Source organism: Urocitellus parryii, chromosome 8, assembly GCF_045843805.1.
Source record: "Urocitellus parryii isolate mUroPar1 chromosome 8, mUroPar1.hap1, whole genome shotgun sequence".
NCBI lineage: Eukaryota > Metazoa > Chordata > Mammalia > Rodentia > Sciuridae > Urocitellus > Urocitellus parryii.
This window is the reverse complement of record NC_135538.1, coordinates 24,777,702-24,800,171: the sequence shown is the minus strand read 5'-3', so window position 1 is coordinate 24,800,171 and position 22,470 is coordinate 24,777,702. Positions and strand designations below refer to the sequence as shown.

Below are 22,470 nucleotides of genomic sequence, written 5' to 3'. Positions count from 1 at the left end.
CTTAGTTGGAGAGAAATCTGTTGAATTACAACATACTTAATGATTGAGGAGTTAAATATAAGTCTTGCCTGTTGCCCTTTTGATTCACTTGGTAAGCCATGAAATAACTTTGGAAATAGTTGGGACTAAACAATACAGAACCATTTTTTTTTTGGTACCAGACATTGAACCCAGGAGCATTCAACCACTGAGCCACATCCCCTGCCCTATTTTGTATTTTGTTTAGAGACAGGGTCTCACTGTGTTGTTTCACACCTGGTTTGCTGAGGCTGGCTTTGAACTCGTGATCCTCCTGTGCCGCTGAGATTACAGGCATGCTCTACTGCCCCTGACAGTACCATTCCTTCTTGAATACTGCTTTCCTTCATATCATGTTTATAAAAAACTTTGTTGTAGTCAGAAAAAATAAATTCAGGGAGAAGTCTACCTGTAACTTGAAAATAACATGCCTTCTGAATAAATGTGGCAGAGACTTTGAGGTGACCTGTGGTGCTCATGCTCATTTTGCCTATAGTAGCAGCGTTTCTTCTCTGATTGGTCAGTTTATTTCTGTTCATATTTTGACCACCTCACAGATTTTTTAGTATTTCCTTATAATGGTGTAGATAACATACTACGGGAGTATGGGAATAAGTAGAAATATATTTCTACTCCTTATTACACTTTCATTGATTTATCTCTTTAAAGCCTCCTTACATTTTTGTTCCTTTCTTTTGCCACCAACTTTAATTTATGTAGCAAAACAGCCATTTTTAAATGGTTTCATCTCTTCTTTGAAATGTAAATTCCTTAAGGACAGAGACTTTTACTATAGAATTTGCCTCAAAATGCCATATATGTAACTTTGCACATAGTAAGCATTCTTTAGCATCCACTGAGTGAAAGATGCTATTCATATTAATTTAAATATTAATAATCATTGTTGAATCTTGAGATGATCTACTTAGCTCAGTGTTTCAAGTTAAAATAAATAATCAGAATCTTCATAAAACATATTTGGTTTGCTTATTTTAATAATCTGACAGAATATTTCTTTACATAGTCTGAGAAATGGTTTATATGAAACATAAACTTGAAATAATGGGTACTAACCTTTATTTTGACATTCAGTACATTGAAATATGTATTAAACAATTTAAAATGCTCACAAGAGATATAATGGTAACATTAAATAATTAAATTTGGGGGCACATTGATTTTATATGATTTGGAATTCAGGAATACTTAGAAAATCTTCTTCAGCCAATATCTTTAAGGGTTTCACTTTCAGATTTTTTAATTGGATTGATATCTGACCCAACATGTTTTTATTCACTTGTAAAAGTTGATTGAAGAAAAGAAAATTAGACTATAAAAGTCATTTGGATTTTAATCCCTATTTTGTAATTAACTGGCTGTGATTTGGGCTATTATTTAACATTTTAGAATGCATGTTTCCAACTGGGATGGATAGTAGACTGACATAGTTCATAGTTATATTGTGAATATTGTTAAGTGAGGTAGAAGATATTCTCTGACACCAGCTCTAGTTTTCTCATAAATATGATAGAATAAAAATTAGAGTAAGTTGCATAAAATGAAAATGCACATATGGTAATAATCTTGGTTTTAATATTAAATGGAAGTTTTACAATTATTAAGATGTTTTATTCTTAAAAATATTGAGAAATTGGTATTTAAAACTGATAATAAAACACCCACATACAACATTTATTTAAAAAATTTTTTCCAAGCCAGTGTGTGTGTTGCATACCCATAATCCTAGCTACACAGGAGTCTAAGGAGGGATGATCATGAATTTGAACTCAGGCTAGGCAACATAATGACCCTATCTAAAAGGAAGAGAAAAAAATTTTTTTGCTAATTCATTTTAATTAAAATGGACTTTACCATTGGATTAGCAAAAAAAAAAAAATCTTAACTGTGATATAAAAGATGTGAACCATAAAAAAAGAATTACTAAACTTAAACACGTCTGCTCTTCTGTTAATATAAAAGAGACATTACAGAATGGGAAAAATATTTTAAACTCTCAAACTTATAAAAGGACCTGTGTCAGCATATAGAAAGGAATTTCAAACTATAGTGGAATACAACTTGGCAATAAACTTTACACAAGTTGTGCTACAATGTTGATGAATTTCAATAGTTTGAGTGGATAAAGCTACACAAAAGATTAACTACTGGATGACTCAACTTATATAGAATTTTAGGAAATCTAAAATAATATATGATAACAGAAAATGGACATGTGTTTGTCTAAGGGTGAATGGAGAATAGTGAGAGGAAAGAGGTATCAAAAGTGTGAGAAAATATTGAAGACTGAAGAATATGCTCATTTTGAGGTGATGGTTTCATAAATGTGCACATATATCAAGACTTATCAAATTTAAAATCATTGGTTTGGATGAGGAATTTTGGAAAAGAACCCCCAAAAGCATAGGAAACAAAGACAATAATAGACAAATGGGATTCCATCAAACTAAAAAGCTTTGCACACCAAAAGGAAACAATAAGCAAAGTAAAAATCTAACGCACAGAGTGGGAAATAATATTTGCAAACTATTCATATAACAAATGTTTGACACCCAGAACATATTAAGAACTCCAAAATTGCAGTAGTAATAATAATAACAAAAGCAACAACAATAACAAATATTTAAAATATTGGCAATAGAGCTAAATAGACACTTCTCAAAAAAGACACACAAATGTCCAACAGTTATATGGAAAAAGTGCTCAACATCACTCATCTAAACCACAGTGAGATATCACCTCACCGGAGTAAGAATGGCTCAGATGAAAATGACTGATGATAGCAAATGTTGACAAGGGTGTAGAGAAGAAAACCCTTGTATATTGTTGGGTGGAATATAAATTAAAGCAACCTCTATGGAGATTCCTCAAAAGATTAAAATTAGAACACCATATGTTTAGCGATCCCACCACTGGGTATACATCCAAAGAAAATGAAATCAGTAAATTGAAGAGACATCTGCCTTCCCAAGTTCTTTGTATCACTATTCATGATAGCCAATAAATGGAAACAACCTAAATGTCTATCAGCTGAAGAAGTAATAAAGAAAATATAGTATATAGTATGTTTACTTAATGTAATATGCTTCAGCCTCATAAAGGAATGAAATTCTCTTTTGTGAGGATGTGGATGAAACTGGGTATCATTGGTCCAAGTGAAATAAGCCAGGCACAAGAGATAGCTTGTGCCTGATCTCACTGATATATATATATATATATAGAATTTTTAAATGTTGATCTCATATTGAGTTTAGAATGGTGGTTACCAGAGCCTGAGGAGAGTAGGGGGAAGAAAAGTTGGGGAAAATGTTGATCAAGGGGTATTAAGTTGCAGTTAGATGGAAGAAAGGAGCTCTGGTGACTATAGATAACAGCAATGTGCTACACATTTCAAAAAATCTAGTTGAAAGGATTCTGAAAATTTTCACCACAAGAGAAATGATAAATGTTTGAGGACATGGATATGTTTAATCTGATTTAATCAATATACAACATGGCACTCTATTAATATGGAAAGTTGTAATGTTTTATATATCAGTTTAAAATGAATTAAAATCTCAAAAAATTAAATTTAATATATCTAAAAGTACAGTTTTATATATCAACAGTGAAGCTGTTAAAATGTTTTACAAAATAAATTTTAAAACATGATAAAAATGTTTAAATTTTCTTAGATACTTTATCATGTTTGATTGCTTTTTGTGCATTGTTGAACTAAAAATAATATAAAAAAAAATAGTCCCTCATTTCCGTTACACAGCAGTGTAACATGTCTATTTTTGGCAGAATAGTAACTGAGGAATGTTCTCATGCTGCAAAACAAATAGATTCTGGATAACACTTTAATTTATAAATAACCTAGGAACAATATTTTGCACTCAATATAGGCCCAACCAAACAAGTGAACACACAAATAGATAAACAGGCAAAAGAAAGTAGAGCTACGAGCCGTATGTTACTTTGAGAACATGAGGAATTGAAGACCAAGCTTTAGAACCCAAGCAAAGTTGGTAAGCAGACCCTAAAACCTTCAAATAGACCTGTGAACCTATGACTCCTAAATTATGCTTAGGTCTTTACAAGGACTACCCCCATAGTGAAAGGATGAACTAGGGAAAAAATATTCACAAAATAGTACATATTACTGCCTGCAAATGCCATGATTTTATTCTCTTTTAATGTTGAGTAAAATTCCATTGTGTATATATGCCACATTTTTTTTATCCATTCATCTACTGAAAGGCATTTAGGTTGGCTCCACAGTTTATCTATTGTGAATTATAATGCTATAACCATTGATGCGACTGTGTCCCTGTAGTATGCTGTTTTTAAGTCCTTTGGATATAGTACAAGGAGAGGGATAGCTAGGTCAAATGGTGGTTCCATTCCCAGATTTCCAAAGAATCTCCATACTGCTTTCCATATTGGCTGCACCAATTTGCAGTCCCACCAGCAATGTATGAGTGTACCTTTTTCCCCTCTCCAACACTTATTGTTTTTTGTCTTCATAATAGCTGCTATTCTGACTAGAGTAAGATAATATCTTAGAGTAGCTTTGATTTGCATTTCTCTAATTGCTAGAGATGATGAGCATTTTTTTTCATATATTGGTTGATTGATTATATATCCTCTAACGCTAAGTGAAGTTAGCCAATCCCAAAAAAACAAAAAAAACAAAAAACCAATGCTGAGTGTTTTCTCTGATATAAGGAGGCTGACTCATAGTGGGGTAGTTGGGGGGAACATGGGAGGATTAGATGAATTCTAGATAGGGAAGATTATAAATTCTAGGGAGGGAAAGGGAGGGGGCTGGGGATTATCAAGGGCTGTGGAATGTGATGGGCATCATTATCCAAAGTACATGTATGAAGAATTGAATTAGATGTCAACATACTTTATATATAAACAGAGATATGAAAAATTGTGGTATATTTGTGTAATAAGATTTCTAATGAAAAATAAAACAAAGTACATGTATAAATGCATGAATTGGCGTGAACATACTCTATATACAAAGATATGAAAAATCATACTCTATATGTGTAATAAGAATTGTAATGCATTCCACTGTCATGTATTTAAAAAAAATGAAATAAATAAAACTAAAAAAAAACAATAGTACATGTTACTAAGAAATTTGTTGTGCTTTCCAAGTTTGCTACTTAGGAAAGTATTCATAATATTCTTTACAGATAGTTCATAGTCATTAGCCTACTCTCAAACAGGTCTTGTGTTCAAATTCACACTAACCATTTAGTCAGCAAAGCCTCAAACCAATATAGAGAGGTGCTAGGCTGGGGACACAATTTGAGCAGAGGCAGCACAAGCCTTTTCTGGTTCAAAACACTTTGCACTTGGGCTTTCAGGTTTCCATAAGTTGTTTTCTACAAAATGTTTGCTCCCAATTTAGAAAAATAATTACCAAGTATGAAGGAAATCAGCTATTGTAGTTGAGCATTATCAGGCTTCAGTTTCTTATATTAACATTATCAGGTAAATAAAATCTTATGTTTCAAATGTATAAAATATATAATGTAGAATAAAAAAATTAGGATACTACAGAACTATCCAAAATGCTATGCAGATATTTTTTAAAATTCAATGCATATTTTATATGTATGTCAAAATATAAAATTGTTAATTAAAAAACTCAATTGTTTCAGTGAACAGTAGATTAAACACACTTGATGAAATCATGAATTGAAAGATAAAACTGGATATATTCCAAAAAAAAAAAAAATGAAGGCAAAAAGAGAACGGTATGGAAAATGTGAAAAGAAGTAAATCATATTTGAAAAGTTTGCTATTTATCTACTCAGAATTCCAGAAAAAAATTAAAAATAATAAGGAAGTACCAATATTCAAAGTGATAATTGCTTAAGATATTATGTAATAAATATAGACCAAATATTAAAAGCACTTTGCATACCAAATATACAAAAGTAAAATAAATTTGTATTTTAACATGTGGCAGTAAAAATGTTCAAAAACTATAACAAGACAAGAACGGCATATATATGTGTGTGTGTGTTTAAATAAAATTTTAGTGACAGCTGATTTTTCAACAGCCATGAGGCAAAGTAGCTATGTACAAGTTGCAATGTTTCAAGAAAAAAAGAGAGGAAAAAAAAACAGACTAGCTTTGTAAACTCATAACCTAACTTTCATAAACCAGGACAAAATAGAATTATTTTAAGATAAGCATAAACTAAGCAATTTGACCACAAAGATACTGTTGATATAAAGCTCATAAGAGATGTACTTCATTAAGAAAGACAATGACCATAAAATAGAAAACAAGTTGGCAAATACTTCCTATATGAATACTGTATGTATGTAAGTAATGGTGACACCCATAAAGCAAGGGAAAGATTAAGCTGTCAGGTAGCAATAGCTTTTCATTATGGGTGTCAGTCAGCATTTGGGAGTTAGGCTCTTTTCTCTCTGTGAACCATGCAGAGACCTTAGTGTACTTCAACTGGTTAGATGGATTTTAAGAACTGAATTTGTATCTGTTTGATGCTGAACAAGTTAAATTTTTGATACCTCTTAGTATTCTGTAAAGTAGGAAATATAATAGAATGTAACACAGGGTTTTTATAAGGATTAAATGAATTAATGTATATGAAGGTCTAGAATAATGCCTAACACATAAAACTATGGAAGTATATCTATTATTTCTGATGTTGGTTTGTTTTCAATGTTATGCATTTCAAAATAAAGGTTAGATAGGAAAATGTTTATGATAATGATGATGATGATGATGGGGATTGAACCCAGGGCCTTGTGCATGTGAGGCAAGCACTTGACCAAATGAGCTATATACCCAGCCTCCCCCCATTACTTTTATAAGGATACTTTGATACCAGAACAAACCCTAAAAACTGATAAAAGTAAAAATTATATGCCAGTCAGATACACAAAGTTAAAAAATATTAAACAATAAAAGTATAATGTAGTTTGTCATACAAAATCAACCAATATACAAAGTATATAATTTATATCTTGACCAAGGAGTACTTGTTCATTAATACAAGGATGGTTTAGCATTGTTAATACAAGTTATCTATTTGTGTAGATTAAAAATAAAAAGGCATATGATTATCTCAATTGACTAAAAAATATAATCTAAAATAGTTCAACACTTCATGTGAAAAGACTTAGAAAAACAGAAAAATACAGAAATTCCCTTAAACAAATGAAGGTTATTAATTAAAAATATGAGATAAGTCATCATAGACGTATCCTTGAAAAGCAATGTCACAAACCAAATCAGGGTATCTAGTATCTGATTCTAATCTGTCACTACATAACAGAAAAAAATAACACACAAAGAAATAATGAAAGAGTTATAGTCCTCAGTGCCACAATGAATCTCTATAAGGAGAACATCATATGTAATGTGAATGGTGCCTCCTGAATATACCATAACACAGCCTGATTTACAGATAAGAAAAATGAGGTGAAATTGCCATCACTCACAGAGAAATGATTATCTGTGTAACAATCCCAGCTATTCACACAGACCATTAGAACTAATAATTGACTTTAGTCAAATCAATATACAAACATGAATAATACTAGTACCAGAAAAACAATAATAGGAATAAAAAATAATGACAATAACACATCCCATTACTCAAAATTATATGCTTCTTCAGAATATTGTTACCTAAAAATATGAAAAGTCATTTGGAAAGAGAAAATTGTAAAGCTGGATTGAACAATATTTATTAAATGAAAAGATAGGCATATTTAGAGATGGGAATCTCAAGATCCTATGGAAGTAACTACTCCTTAAGTAAACGTATATATTCAATGCAATTATTTTAAGACTTTGCAACAGTTCATTTTCTAAGCAGAGAATAAGAATTTGATCTTAAAATTCATGTAAAAGAACCAATAAATCATAGCAGTGAACATGATTTTTAAGACTAGAAATTAGCAATGCCAGATAGCAAAAGTTATAATAAAGATATAATAGTAATAGTACAAGAATGTCCACACATACATACAGAAGTATATACATATATAAATGAAGGTATATTATTATTATTATTATTATTATTAATATTATTGTGCTGGGGATTGAACCCAGGGCCTTGTGCATGTGAGGCAAGCACACTACAACATACACATGTGTGTACAGGTCAGACACTATTATACATGCAAGCATATATGAATACAAACATATCCATGTTATGTAGATGTCAATGTATGTATCTCTATATGTATATGTGTAAATATGTTTGTTTTATCATATATATATACACACATGTATCTATCTATGCAGATATAAGTATGTACAACTAGAGAAAGATTGAAAACGAAGAAAATTGTGAGATGAAAGGTAATAAAGAAGTTATGAAAACCAACAAAAAATTCTATGTAAACTTAATACATAATTTAAATTTAAATTGTAAAATAATTAGTATTAAGAATAAGGGGATAACTCTAACTTGAATACAGAAAGATTTAAAGAGCCAGAAAATGATTAATCTTTAAAGTTAAAGAGTCATATACTTTACTGCTTTTTAAAATTTAATAATATAAGAGCTACCACAAAATTAAGCTACAAATAAGCTACAAATTGAAGATACTAGTAAATTGTGTCATTCCAAGAATTTGGAATAATATATATTTATGAAGATTCCCCTTAGTCAAAGAATGACAAGCAACAATCTAATAATAACAAGTAAGTATATAAATAAATTTATTAAACAGATGCAAGTATAAGGAATAATGTCTAAAAACATTCTCATTAATAATTGGGGATGTGTGCATTTTGGTAATTTTAAAACTTCTACAATTTTGTGACTTTTTTGGAGGATCCTTTCATCCAGAGCTGGATCTCTGTCTCCTCTTAAATCTGAGTGGGCTTATGATGACTTCAGCCAGTCAAAAGTTTTGATAGAACCTATGGTTTGCTACTCTGGACTTAGGTCATAAAAGGCCATGACCATTCACACTCAGTCCTGTGATGACTTTCTAGCAGGTCTGACTCCCCTGAGATCACTGCACTGTGAAGAAGCATGTGGAGGCATTTAGGTCTTGAAGTCTCAGTTGCTTGTTATCATCAGTTGTTTAGAACTTCCTACATAATGTCATGGGTGTTACAGTTGTGGAGTGATCTGAATTAAGGATTCACGTGAACAGTGAATATAAAATGGTTATTCTTTTATGCAATTAAGTTTCAGGCTAGTTTGTTATGTAGCAAAATAGTAATAGTAATAGTAATTATAGTAATAGGAACATGCTTTGAAACAATAGTATTTCATATCCCGTGTATTGTTAAAGAATAAATACTGGTATTCCCTGTTTTGCACTTGTATCTAAGGAGAGATGGAGAAAATTATATTCAAGAGTAGATTTTTAATAGTGAAAATCTGAAAGCAGTTTACAAGAAATGTGTAGATAAAATTTGCTTTATTAATACAGTAAGTATATGTCTGGTATGCAGTAGATACTTTTAATTTATTGATTAAATCTATGGATCAATATAATAATACATTAAATTTAATAAATGGTCCTTAATTGTCAACCTAGATTATGCTTTAAAAGCAGAAGCTACATAATATGTTAGCATAATTCCATCTACAGAATTTTTAAAATACCTTATTTATTTGTGTGTGTGTGTGTATATATATATATATATATATATATATATATATATATATAGAGAGAGAGAGAGAGAGAGAGAGAGAGAGAGAGAGAGAGTGTATAGGTATGATAAAATACAAAAGCATATGTGGGAAATAATCCATACCAAATAGAAATAACTGTAGAAATAACTATAGAAATGAGGGTGTCAAACAGTTAAATTAATTAATACAGAAATCCTAAACCACATACAGTAAAACATTGAATGGGTGGTCTGGTGGTGAGGTATATATGAATAATGTCTCTTCACTTTTGTTTATATTTTTGAAACTTAATATACTTTTCAATGCCTTCACAGTACTCTTTAAATTACAAATAAATTTAGTAAAATTAGTGCTATGTTAGAGATATATAGAGAGCCACTCCATATTGTAGGGTATATCCTTGGAAAAGGGTGCCAGGTATGCAAAGAAATAGCAATTTGATGCCTGGGGCCTTCAGGCCATGGAGTCTACATGACAACCACTGGAACATTTCATCAAATGAATATCTTGGTCACTCTGGCATTTTAGAAGAATCACTCTGGAAGCACAGTTTATAAGCTAATATGCAATGTGAAACATTAGGTGCAATCACAGATATGCTATTGGACCAACACAGTCAATGGTGATGGAAAGGAAGAGATATAATTAAAGAGGTATTTGTGAGGCAGTGTTGAGACAATCTGGTGACCCAATAGATGTGACAAGGTAAGAGGGGAGGGCTTATAAATCTTTAGATCCAAGTGAATACAGGTTGTCTTCATTGGCATGTGATGCAAGAAAAATACCATGTTTTGAGAACTCAATGGTGAGCCTGTTGTTTGAATATCAATGTGGTTCATATTTGGGGCTTTAAGAAGGCTATATGTGGTTTTTAGAATGTTCCAAGGAAACCATGCAGAATAGGGTCAATACATGGGAGGGAGCATTTGAGAATGTCATTGTCCAGGACAAAAAACAATGATGATTTAAATGTGCTCCTGATTTCCTTGAGACATTTTAAATAGGAATCTTCACAATTTAATTCCAGCCAATTTTTATTGAGGATCTACTTGATGTCACATTCAACCCTTTAAATTGCGGCAAAGGCTGGGACTGAATCCCTGAAATTCTGTTTTCAATATATGTCAAATTCTCTGTAGCATCAGTAATGTACCACACTCTTTTCTTATTTCTGGCATATCACACGCTTCATTTGCCTCCTGTGAATACCTTGTTATTCTCATTCTCTGGCCTCTCTCTTCCTTACATCAGGTCTCAATGTACATGTCTCCTCCAACAGGGAAGACTCCCTGACTCGTTACCCTCCCTCCTCAGGTTGGAGACATTCCTCAAAACAGACTGTATCTTTGTCACTGGCATAACCTTCTGCTCAATCTGGTGCCTGACAATAGGTATTTGGTAAGTGGTTGTTAAATATTAAATGTTGTTTAAGACATAGGTCACGCACACCAGGGGCATATCATCAAATGTTAGTATAGCACAGTTTGCTTGGATAGCCTTTGATGCTTTATGGAATGTCCATGTATCTCTTTCCAGTTGATTATAAATAACTCAAAGTTCAGGACTATAGAATTTCCTTTTCTGGCCTTGCCATCTTTCCTACCACAGTGTTCAGATAATGTGTACAGCATTCATTTGAACGATATTTTAGGCTACTAATGAGATCAGTTGTTTTGCAATCTATGTCCATATTAACTTTTCTACAGCAAACCTAATGATTTGTTTATTTAACTGAGGGCTGATTTCCCCATTAGGGCCTATTAGCACCTCAAAATTGGCTTTGTAAACCTGGTAAAACCTGATGATTAGCAGCAATTACTAATTTGTTAGATCCTTTACGTCAAATTTAAATAGAGGAGCGGAACACTTCAAGGTAATGGCTTTATCTGGTTATGATTTTGGAAAAAGGGCAAATTTGCCAAGATAATTTCTCAAATTCCTATGGCTGAGAGTTGATTCTTATATTCATCATTTCCTTAGATTTTGAATTATTTTTGCTGCATTTTCCTAAAACAAAAAAAGACTGGCATTTATCTGAGCAGTGCAAATTAAAACCTGTAAAGAATTAGTTCTAAATTTGTGTTTTACTATTAGAGATAGAGATGGGCTGGGTGGGTGATTTTCTTTCATTCTCACTTTTTTTTTTTTAAATGTAGTCCTCTGTGCTTGAGAAAGAGATGGAGGGAAATGAGAGTGAGAAACAGAACAGTTGACTGATGACCTTTTAAATGGATCAAAACAACAATCTATTTATATCCACGGGGAAATGCTCATCCCTTTGAAGGCTTCTCACAGCCTCTTTATCCTATGTGGCCTTTTTAGGTGTTCTGTTTTAATCCTGATCTAAATAAAGAAAGTAAATGCTGCACAAGATCAAATTTACAGTCTAGCTAAATGAGCAATCCATTAGGTTGGAAACTCGGTAGAAGCTGCTTTGCTGTGGCCATTGATTTCTGTTTCCTGGCATCAACCTGGCCTGGTATCCATTGAGCACAGGCTCCTGTCAGTATATCCTTTCCTCACCTATCAGCCCCTCCTGGAGAGCCCCAGGAGGCCTCTGTAACATATCTCTTTGTAGAATCATCACTTTGATGGTGAAAACTTCAATGTGACTCCAACAGGGTCCTGAAGATTCTTGTGTGTTCACCATTTTCATCACTGATAGAATTCTTGTTGTTTTAGAACCTAAAACCAATGCAAAACAGGACCAGTGTAAGTAAACAGTGCTGAGATTTCATTACACCACTATCTCAGACATTTAAAATGTATGCTAAGAAAGTTTGGGTCAAGTAAACAAAAGATAAGCAGCTTTCTTTTTAAAAATTCACTCACAAGATCCATCTTAGTTTCTGCCATTGTCAGAAAGTAGAATTTTTTTTTTTTTTATTTAAGTGGAGTCATTGAAAAGAAAAGCACATAGGGCACAGGCTGTCAGGGAAGTTTTATCTCACCAGGTTGCTCGGTTTTGGAAACTCAGACACCTAATGGAGCTGAGGGAAAAATCTTTCTTTAGGTCGGTAAGGAAATATCAGATGGATTCCTTAAGTTGTGGATTTCTTTCAAATTTTTGCCCACAATGAACTGAAAGAGAATCTCAAGCTTTTAATAGGCCCTAAAGAAACAGAAAATAATAAAAGCAGAGTTGGGAGCATGGTGGTCAGATGCCTTATCTTTCAACTGAAGACATTCCAGAAAATGAAGAGAGGTTCTGGGAAATTAAGCCAGTGCAAAAGCATAGAGGACTAATGCCTGGAAAACTGGGACCTGTGGTCACTCTAATTACAAGGAGAGGACAATTAAAAATGAAATGCTAACAGGATCTATTAGCCTGAAGGACTGGAGTTTAGTTTGGCATACAGTGATATTTATTTGACAAATCTGATGAATAAATATGAAGCCAGCCTCCTATATTAATGTGGAAGGTGAATAATTTGATTGGAGTTATTAAGACCATTAAAACTGATTGCTTTAAGATTTGTTGTTATTCTGTTAGATTAAAAGATAAATCAATGTCAGCTTGTTCCCTGGCCCTCCCAACTAAATCAATCAATGACTAACTTAGTGTGTGCCTTCTGTTTCCAGTCATTTTGGTTTCATTTTTACAGGCCGATTTTTGCCCTTGAAGGTACTGTTAGTTGAATGCATGTAGAATGTGAGCCGATGTCACTTCTTCCATTATAGTGGCTGAAACTTTTTATTCAAAAAGGTACAGTTACTTTGCTTGGTGGAATTGAGACCTTGCACATCTTGAAGCCACTTAGAAGAAATGTGCACATGATTTATAGAATAAGCAAACAAAGAATGACCTTTCCGGAACTGATTAACAGTGCTATTCCTCAGAATGGCAGTTTACTATGCATTCATTCTTACTGAATGACGTTATAAATGTATATAAGGTACAATACAAAATAAAAACATGAAAATATAATGGGATCAAAATAAAATTTGAATCAGACTCTTAGTTCTAGTAGTGTAGGCAGGAAAAAGCAAATTATTTTCCCTGAGCCTTTCTTTATTTCCTAGAAAAAAAATTATGGGAAATTTAAGAAGGTCATGGAAAACACTATTTCATTTTTATTTTTAATATTAAAATATATTTATTCTTTAATTATAAATATTTCCTTACATAATAAAGTGATACCTGCCTTAAAATGGAGTAGAATTCAATTAACTTAAAGACAATGGAAACTAAATAGGACAGATAGACTTAGATGGAGAGAAATATTTAATTTATTATTATTTTTCTGACAAACTCTGTTTTTCCTTTGGTGACCCAGAACATTATGTGACCAAAAGAGGTGAATGATATAAAACCATTTGGAAATCAATTCTAACTTGTCAGGTTGACCACTTTTGTAGCAACAGGAAGCACTTAAAAAGAGCATAAAATTTCAGTTTTTTTTTTAAATTTCTATATTGTAATGTGAGATTCTTTTAAGTCAGGAAAGGTATTTAGAGTGGTTGGATTATCACACTTTAAAAATGTACATGCAGATTCACATTGTGGTAATAAATACCTTTCATGGGAATGATAAACATCTTTTCACATCTCTATCACTTGGTTCTCTGTTGAGTAACAGAGCTGGGGAGTGCTTTCTAAAAGCAATGTAAATATATAAAACTGAAATGTTAATATTATCCTCGAATCAATGAAGTGTCATTGTAGTCATATTACTTCGCTTGTTTCTTTTTGGTTAAAAAGCAGAATCATATGAGGTTCCTCTTTTGGAGGAAATTCTTCAGAAATCCATGCTAAATATGTTCTTCCGTACCTCTTCCCCCAAACAATATTTAATTTACCACAGCTTCATGCTCATGATGACATTTAATAAGTATTTCTGGTCTATAGTTGCACACAGAGTATTTTAAAGTCAACTTGATAATCTTCCAGCACTGTTCACCATCCAGTTTATTTTAGTATAAAGTTAAGTTTTTGAATTTTATTTAAGCAGTTCTTTTTTCCATGAATCTCAGTAAGTGTAAGTAAATATAAGGAAATGCTATCAATGTGGGGAGAACTATTGCTACAAAAAAAATTGAGAAGTAGTCAAATCTCTTTTGTGCTCTCCCCACACTTCCTTTGGCCACTCCTCTCAGTGGTCAAGGAAGCCACTGTTTCCTCATTGCCCAGGCTCCTTCCTATGAAGGCCAGGAACAAAGGAAGTGCATATTATACTTTTGTACTTTAAACAAAACCATGGAATTGGCAATTTTGAGACAATGGATACTATTTTACGGTGCATATGGATGGTCCCCAAATGAAAACATGACTGTCTTTTAAGATAACAAACCTATTCAGACAAATAGACAAGCTGACCTTTGAAGAATCCTCAGTTAATATGATCATCTTTTATTTAAAACCCTTCACAATGATCATCTAAAGTAAGAAAGCAAAGGTCAAACCAAGGCTATATTTTAAATGTTCATTTTTAACCTAAAGCTATTAAAGCATAATGAAATTTAGAAATGACCCATTTTTTTCAATATTCACATTTGAGAACAATTTATGTTTGAAAATATGGATTGTCAATATGATTTTTCCCTGGATGAGTGTGGAGAAAGCTGCTGTGGATTTTTGCAAAGTATCAGAGCTTGGGCATGGAAGAGAATGTCAGAGCTGCTGCAGCAGATAGAAAGATATTTCTGTTTCCTTGCTGATCTACTATGTTGCTGCTGATCTACATTCTCTGTTTCCAGTGTCCTTAAATGACATGAACCATGCAGGGGTCTCTATCTCATCTGGTGCATGGCTCAGCTGGCTTTCTTGGGAGCTCAAAAAGACAGAATGTATTGTCATGTCGGAGATACAATTGGGAGATAATGTATTTCTCATAAAGGGAAGGAAAAAAAAATAAAATGTGTTGAGCATCATTCCATTTTTCCATGGCATGAAGGCATCTTGGTACTGGAGAAAAACTATGAGAAGTAGAACCGAAGGTAGAAGAATAGTAAAGGACTAGTAAACCTTTTACATTCACACTGTTCCAAAATATTTTGAATAACTAAATGAAGCAAGTTTCCTTAAGAAGGTAGCTTCAAACAAGATAGGGGTAAAAATCTTTTTTTATGTCAGACAACACGTCAGAGGAAAACAATCAATCCTCTGTCCTTGATAACAATAACAGACTGACTTTAAACAGTCCTAGAGCTCAGATAAGAATGTGCAAGGTTTATTCCTATAAGCATAGAGAGGATTCCTCCTTATTCATCTGTCAGACTCTTTGATATTTTTCTGATGTTTCCCTGGTGAACATTTTTCCTTTTAGGAGTTTTTATTCTGAGAACAAACTTCTTTTCTTTTAAGTGAAATGACTGTAATAAAGTGTGCAGAATTAATCACTTAGAAGATTGATATTCTCAGGATTAATGTCCTTTCTGTAGCCATGTGGTATGATTAAAAGAAAGAGAAAGAAAGGAGGAAAAGAACAGAACAGAAAAAAGACAAAGAAATACTCCCATGCTTCTCTTCTCTACTGACAGTACACTGACCTTTACCAGAGGGTACTTCCCAGGATAATTACAGGGTTCTTTGAACCTGAATCATTATGTTTTCTATTCTACTTTAAAATATCTTGTTTCCCCCACTCTTTCCTAGAAAAAAAGATGCAAATAATTTGACAGTACATTCCCTAGAAGAATTCGGAGGTGGTATTAATAAAGTTCTTTTGCAGACCAGGATAGGTTAATAGGTTGGTCAGATGTTTTTATCACTGTGAACAAAATACCTGACAAGAACAACTTAGATGAGGAAGTTTATTTCGACCTCAAGATTTCAGAGTTTCAGTCTACAATCTTTATAGCTTTGGGCTGAAGATGAGGCAGAACACCATGGCCAAAGTAAGTGGTGGAATAAAGCTGCTTAGCTCATGGCAGCCAGGAAAAAGAGAGCAAGAGTGAGGAGCCAGTGACAAAATATCCCCAAGAGCTCATGTTCCAGCCATGCCCCACTGTTATCCAGCCTACCTACTGTTATCATTCAAAGGATTAATGCATTAAGTGGATTAATGTGCTGATTAGGTTACAGGTACCCTATTCTAACTGTTTCACTTCCAAATATTCCTGCATTAACTAACACATGAGCTTTTGCAGGGGACACCTCATGTACAAACCATAATAGCTAGGTTACACCAACATAATAGACTACCTCCACATCATATTGGTTTAACAGGACAAAATGTACTTTTTCCTAAGCTTATATGTTCCGACAAGAGCCAACTGAGGGAGTTTGCTATACACAGTCATGGATTCAGGCTGGCAAAGATTCTACTATCTCCAAGCTGAACTCTACAGAATAGGTGTCTTTGTCTCTACAGACAGAAGAGAAAACTGGAAGATATTGCTTTGGCTATTGAATACTTGACTTAGTAGTGGCATATATCATTACTACCCAAAGCCATTGAAAATTATTTGTATAAGTAAGAGGACTGGGAAGTATAATCCTGAAGTACCAAGAAGGAGAAGAAATATGAATATGGTTTTGTTCTAGAATATTCAGTGGTCTATTCTGAAGACATAAAGTTGATTAAAATGAGATTATGTCACGTCATTGAGGAAATACAAATAGGAAAAGTAGACTATTGCTAGATTTTAGTGGATTCTGTTGGGTTAAAGGACTTGAATCTTATCAGCCATGATACCCATTTGTTTTTGAGCCTCAGAATTGTTTGGGTACCATTGTAATATCTTGAGGATTAAAGCACTGTCGTTTAAAGTGGAAATAAGGGTAAGGATGAAAGAAATGAATTGGTGATAGACATTCAATAGAACTTCCGCCAGGATATCAATAGTTATGACTACCTTTTCTGACAGTTTTGTAGCCATCACTGATATGGTTTAAGTGTTTTATTCATTTTCCCTTATAATTTTCCTCTTTCCAAATTTGACCTTGATTCTCCCACTCTGCCTTTATCCTCACAGTCAAAATTTTAAAAAGCAATTTGTGATTTTTATAAGAAATTACATTTATTAAACATGAAATGTTTAATAAAGACAATGAAAGTATAACAGCAGTTGGATTGGAAATTCTCTGAACAGTGAAGGAGAATCTAGAGAACATGATTTCGAGTTCAAATTATTGAAGGAAAATTTGGGGTTAGCATTTGAAAGGGTGGATTAGTTGTTATGGTTTGGATATGAGGTGTCCTCTTAAAGCTTGTGTGAGATGAGCAGAAATGTTCAATGGTAAAATGAAAGGATTATGACGTAAACTAATCACAGGATCAATTCATTTCATGGATTAACAACTCCACTGCATTAATAGTTGGTAGCTGTAAGCAGATAGGGCATGGTTGGAAGAAGTATAACACTAGGAGTTTGCCTTGGGGATTATATTACCCCTTGCACTCAACCTCTTTCTGCTTCCAGGCTGCCATGCCCTGAGCTGCTTTCCTCTGACATGGCCTTCTGACATGATGCTCTGCCTATACTTTGGGCTCAGAACAATGGAGTGGGAAGACCTTGGACTAAACCTCTGAAACTGTGAACCAAAGAGAGACCCACAGATGAAAAGTGTGAGCTTGTCCTCCTCTAAGTTGTTCTTATTGGATATATTGGTCACAGTGATGCAAAACTGACTAATACAGTAGTCTACATGAAATTATTTGAATAACAGCACACTTCCCTTAGTTAACTCTATGTTTTTTGTATAGTATTAATCTATTCTTCATGATATTACAGTTGTCTTTCTAAAACACAACTGTTCTCCTTTTTTTCTATTATAAAAAATCCTTTGATCATCATTATGTTGAATGGCATTTCCCAAAATGTGCAAATAATGTTACTTCACAAAGATGTTTGATGGTCAAATACATGGGCAAATATTAAGTCATATGAAGAGAAATAATATGTTTTCTAGAATTTGTTAGGTAGAACTTGTTACGTAGAACTTGACACAGGTAACACTATTTTGAAACATATCCTCTATCTTGAAACAAGAGTCACCTTGAGGTCCCTGATTCAGCTTGGCCTAAACCCTAGGCAATGCTCCATTATCATGAAAAGAAAATCCAAGTAATATTCCACCATCATGCAAAGAAATCCCAAGAAAGGTAATAAAGGTAATTGTTATCTGGGACTGAAATCCTGAAAAACATCTGGTTACTTATAATGGTGACACCACAAGGATCCTTGACAATCGCTAGTGATAGACTAACTACAAACATTCCTCCCTCCCTCTTTCCCCTGTTTCTACCCCAGGCTGTAAGGAGAAGATGGGTCGCAGTCTCCATTGGATCCCCCTCCTCAGGTTCATCCTGAATAAACCTGTGTTACTGTTGAGCCACCTCTCCTCTCTCTTTATTTCTTCTTTTGCTTCATTCCTTACAGAATTTATTATTAGTAAATGTCTAAGATGAGGAATACTAAACAATGTTTTTCAAAGCTGCTTGGCCATAGAACTATTGTTTTTCATTGTAGATGTTCTTTAGTGTTAAATGGCTGTAAGGACAGAGAAAACGAATCAAGGTATATACCACTCATTAAATGTAGCACCTATGGTCACCAAAATATGTGTGTGTGTTAGGAAGTGGGGTGCTCCCTTCACAAAATAAGTTGATTCTTACTGTAGATATCAGATGGTATTCTCTAATTCAATTCAACTGTGATATTACCTGTAAATCATGCCAAGTCCCACAAGTCAAGTGCTCTATCTCACAAGACATTTCAGATACCAGTTGTAAGTGGTAGGTTATGACTAACCAACTATGAATAACAAATTTCTATGACCCCCCTTCTTGGGCTTAAATAATATGATAAAAGAGTGCATAAAACTTGAGGAATCACTTATGGAAGAGAGCACAGGGTGAGGTCTGGTGGAAGAGGAGCCAAGCTTCCATGCTCTTTCCAATGCACTGTCTTCCAGGAAGCTTCCCAAATCTTGCCCTTTGGGTTTTTACAGAAACTTCATTACATATACAAGACTGATAAAGTCATTGATATTAGTGATCAACTTAATTTCAACCTTCCTACATCCTGAGAAGTGGGAGGGTGAGGATGAAAAGTGCTAACCTTCTCATCATATCTTGGTGTTTCTTATGACCTGCTGCCATTCTTCCAGAGGTTATCTAGGTGCCACCAACCACCAGCTATCCATCAGCACATGAAGAACATGCTTTCTCCAAGGGTTTCATGAGCCTTAGGTCAGAAAATGGGCATGAAGACCAAGTATATCTTATAATATTACAGTGACATAATGCAGACAAATTAGAAGCATTGTTTGTAGAGTTTTGAAGTTGAATTCTTCTGTGATTTTTAGTGAAATCGAGACTAAATAGTTTTTAATTCCTCCAAGAAAGATTCTAGTATGTAAAGTGAGAACTCTGGTTTGTCAATGGTAGGGGGAAAAGAAAGATATTTAAAGTGATAGAAAGGGGATTTGACATATAGAGTTAACAAAACTCTCTGGCCAATCATATCGAAAGGTCAGATTTTAAATGTTTCTTACACAATTTAAAACTTTCATATTTGCAAAATGTTTCATATTTTATAATGCATTTCCACACGGCTTTTATTTGAGCTTAACAGTAATGAACTTTTCAAGGACTCTAGGAGATAAATATTTCACTGAAATAGACTGCCTGATGTGAAAACCAAATCAACAATGATCCTCCCATTAGGGGATAACCGCATTAACATTTTGCTCTATTTGCTTCTATACATACTATAATACATTATGTTTTTCAAAGAAGGAGTCAAACTGTACATTGAGTTGTGTACTGCATTGCTTTCCATTCAAATGCTTATTTTATGCATTTTCTCCACAAAGTTAGAATTAGAATTCTATTATATCAATATAATAACTTGGGAGCAACTAATATTTGTACAATATTTTTTATTCTCATACAATTTTCCTGTATGTATTCAAGTGTGTTTAGGCTTCTCAGTATAGGTTAATGGGTTTCTTGAAACTAAGTATTGTGCACCACTCTTGAAGATCCTATTCTTCATGTTCAATACTATAATTTATGATTTAATAATTCTTATTTCCTTCTCAGAATTCCACCTGCTCTTTCCCTTATTCAACTTTTCATAGAAGCATTTATTTGAAAATATGTGAGGAGTTGGTAGAATCTCTTCATTCCAATGAGGAAATTCCTCAGCTTTTTGTGAGCTCATTTGTCTCAACTGATGGAATTTAAATCTGTGGTTATTGAACATGGTTACGACTATTTCTGTTCCTTTAGTTGTATTTTGTTATTAGGAAATCTCTCCTTTCTAGTGCCTTCCACATGGAAGAGTGAAGAATAATTCTAACTTATAATCATCAAATCGTTTATGTAGTCACTTTCTCAGGCCATTTGGGAGATTATCTGAGGTGATAGCAGTACAAAGTTAATGATGTATTACAAACTGTATTGCAATGTTATGTAGAACAGATAATTTTGAATCCCTAGATTTATGTTTCAAATGATGTCTTCTCTATTTGGAAAGTCTTATGCTCACATTAACTCATCACTAAAAACAAGTTTGTACATGAAAATAATGAATCATTCCTTTAAAAATTCTAGGTACTTATAAAGAATTTTAGTCTTGCAAGCTTTAATATCATGATGTTGAAATAGGAGAAACAGGAGTGTACAGTAGAAGGAAAAATAAAAGGTAATAAAAGTAGAAATGACAAATTTAAACTTTCAGCAAATAAAATTGAAGCCAAGTTTTGTTAAACTTATCAAACAACCTTTATCAGATTCTGTCTTCCAGACATAGAAAAGCATACAAGCATTCTCCCTAGTGGAACTTACGAGAATCCTGGGGTAAACCTTTCAGTTTGATTTTAAATTCTTGGATATTAGTGTATTTTCAATGTTTATTCTCCCTTTTCCCCTCCATACACTGATAAATCAGTGGTGAGCACCATTTTTTCCCTAAGTCTTCCTTTGACATAAATTCTGTACTTTCTATGTATTCCATTTCTTTGTGCATATTTAAAGGGCATGGAAATTGATATATATTTTGAAAATAACTTGGGTTTTGTTTTACTTTTGTGAAGAAGAATGGCTATCTGTAGTAAATTCCAGAAAAAAAAAAAAAACGACTCAAGTGACTTTTAAAAATCTTCATATATTAAAATTCATTAATATTTATTTTATTCTAATTTTTACTGAATTCATAAATTATAACTTAATTGGAGCCATAATAAATGAATTATGGAAGCCAAGATATTAAATAATGTAAACCCCATCTGATATGAGAACAATTGTCTCTGAACAACAACAAAAAAAGTCTAAACCTATAGATAGAAATATTCCCTTCATTTAATAATCTCTCAAACTTACTTACAGTTTCAAGTTAGGGTACTTTTTAGAATACATTTAAGTTAAAATGTTTCAAGAGTTTGAAGTGGGAGCCGCCAGCCATCCATGCTTCTCTATGGGAAAAAGTGACAAAGGCTTTTGTACTTGCCATTTTGAAGATTGACAATGCACTATGTAGGATAGCTGCCACCAGAGTGAGGCCACTGCAGAGAGAGATGGGAGAGTAATGAAGTTCTTCTTTCTTTGTAGCTAAAGTTCTTGTATATCTTATGTGATCTTCACAAATATCCAGCTGTCGATTTCATTTTATTATTGTGAAATGTAGATGGATTTATATTACTCCATCTGCATTAACTTCTCAGACTTTTTTGTGACCCTTAAAGGGAGTGAAACGATGAGTGCATGGCATGGAGTCATATGGAGTAAAATTGTTTCATTTAAGTGGCCATTCATTTCATTCATTCAGTAAGCATTTATGGACAAATCTTAGGTGTTGGGTACACTAAGCAAGATCCTAAAAAAATGAAAAAGTGTCTCCT

General features: G+C 33.3%; 1 long non-coding RNA gene across 1 annotated transcript in view; it reads left to right on the top strand.

Annotated features, from left to right (window-relative positions):
• The first annotated feature begins 3,948 nt into the window (after nt 1-3,948).
• Nucleotides 3,949-22,470, top strand: part of LOC144256594 (uncharacterized) — a 55,220-nt gene continuing 36,698 nt past the window's right edge. The window contains exon 1 of the long non-coding RNA XR_013344163.1: nt 3,949-4,046. This is a non-coding gene — a long non-coding RNA (uncharacterized LOC144256594). The remainder of the gene's footprint in view (nt 4,047-22,470) is intronic.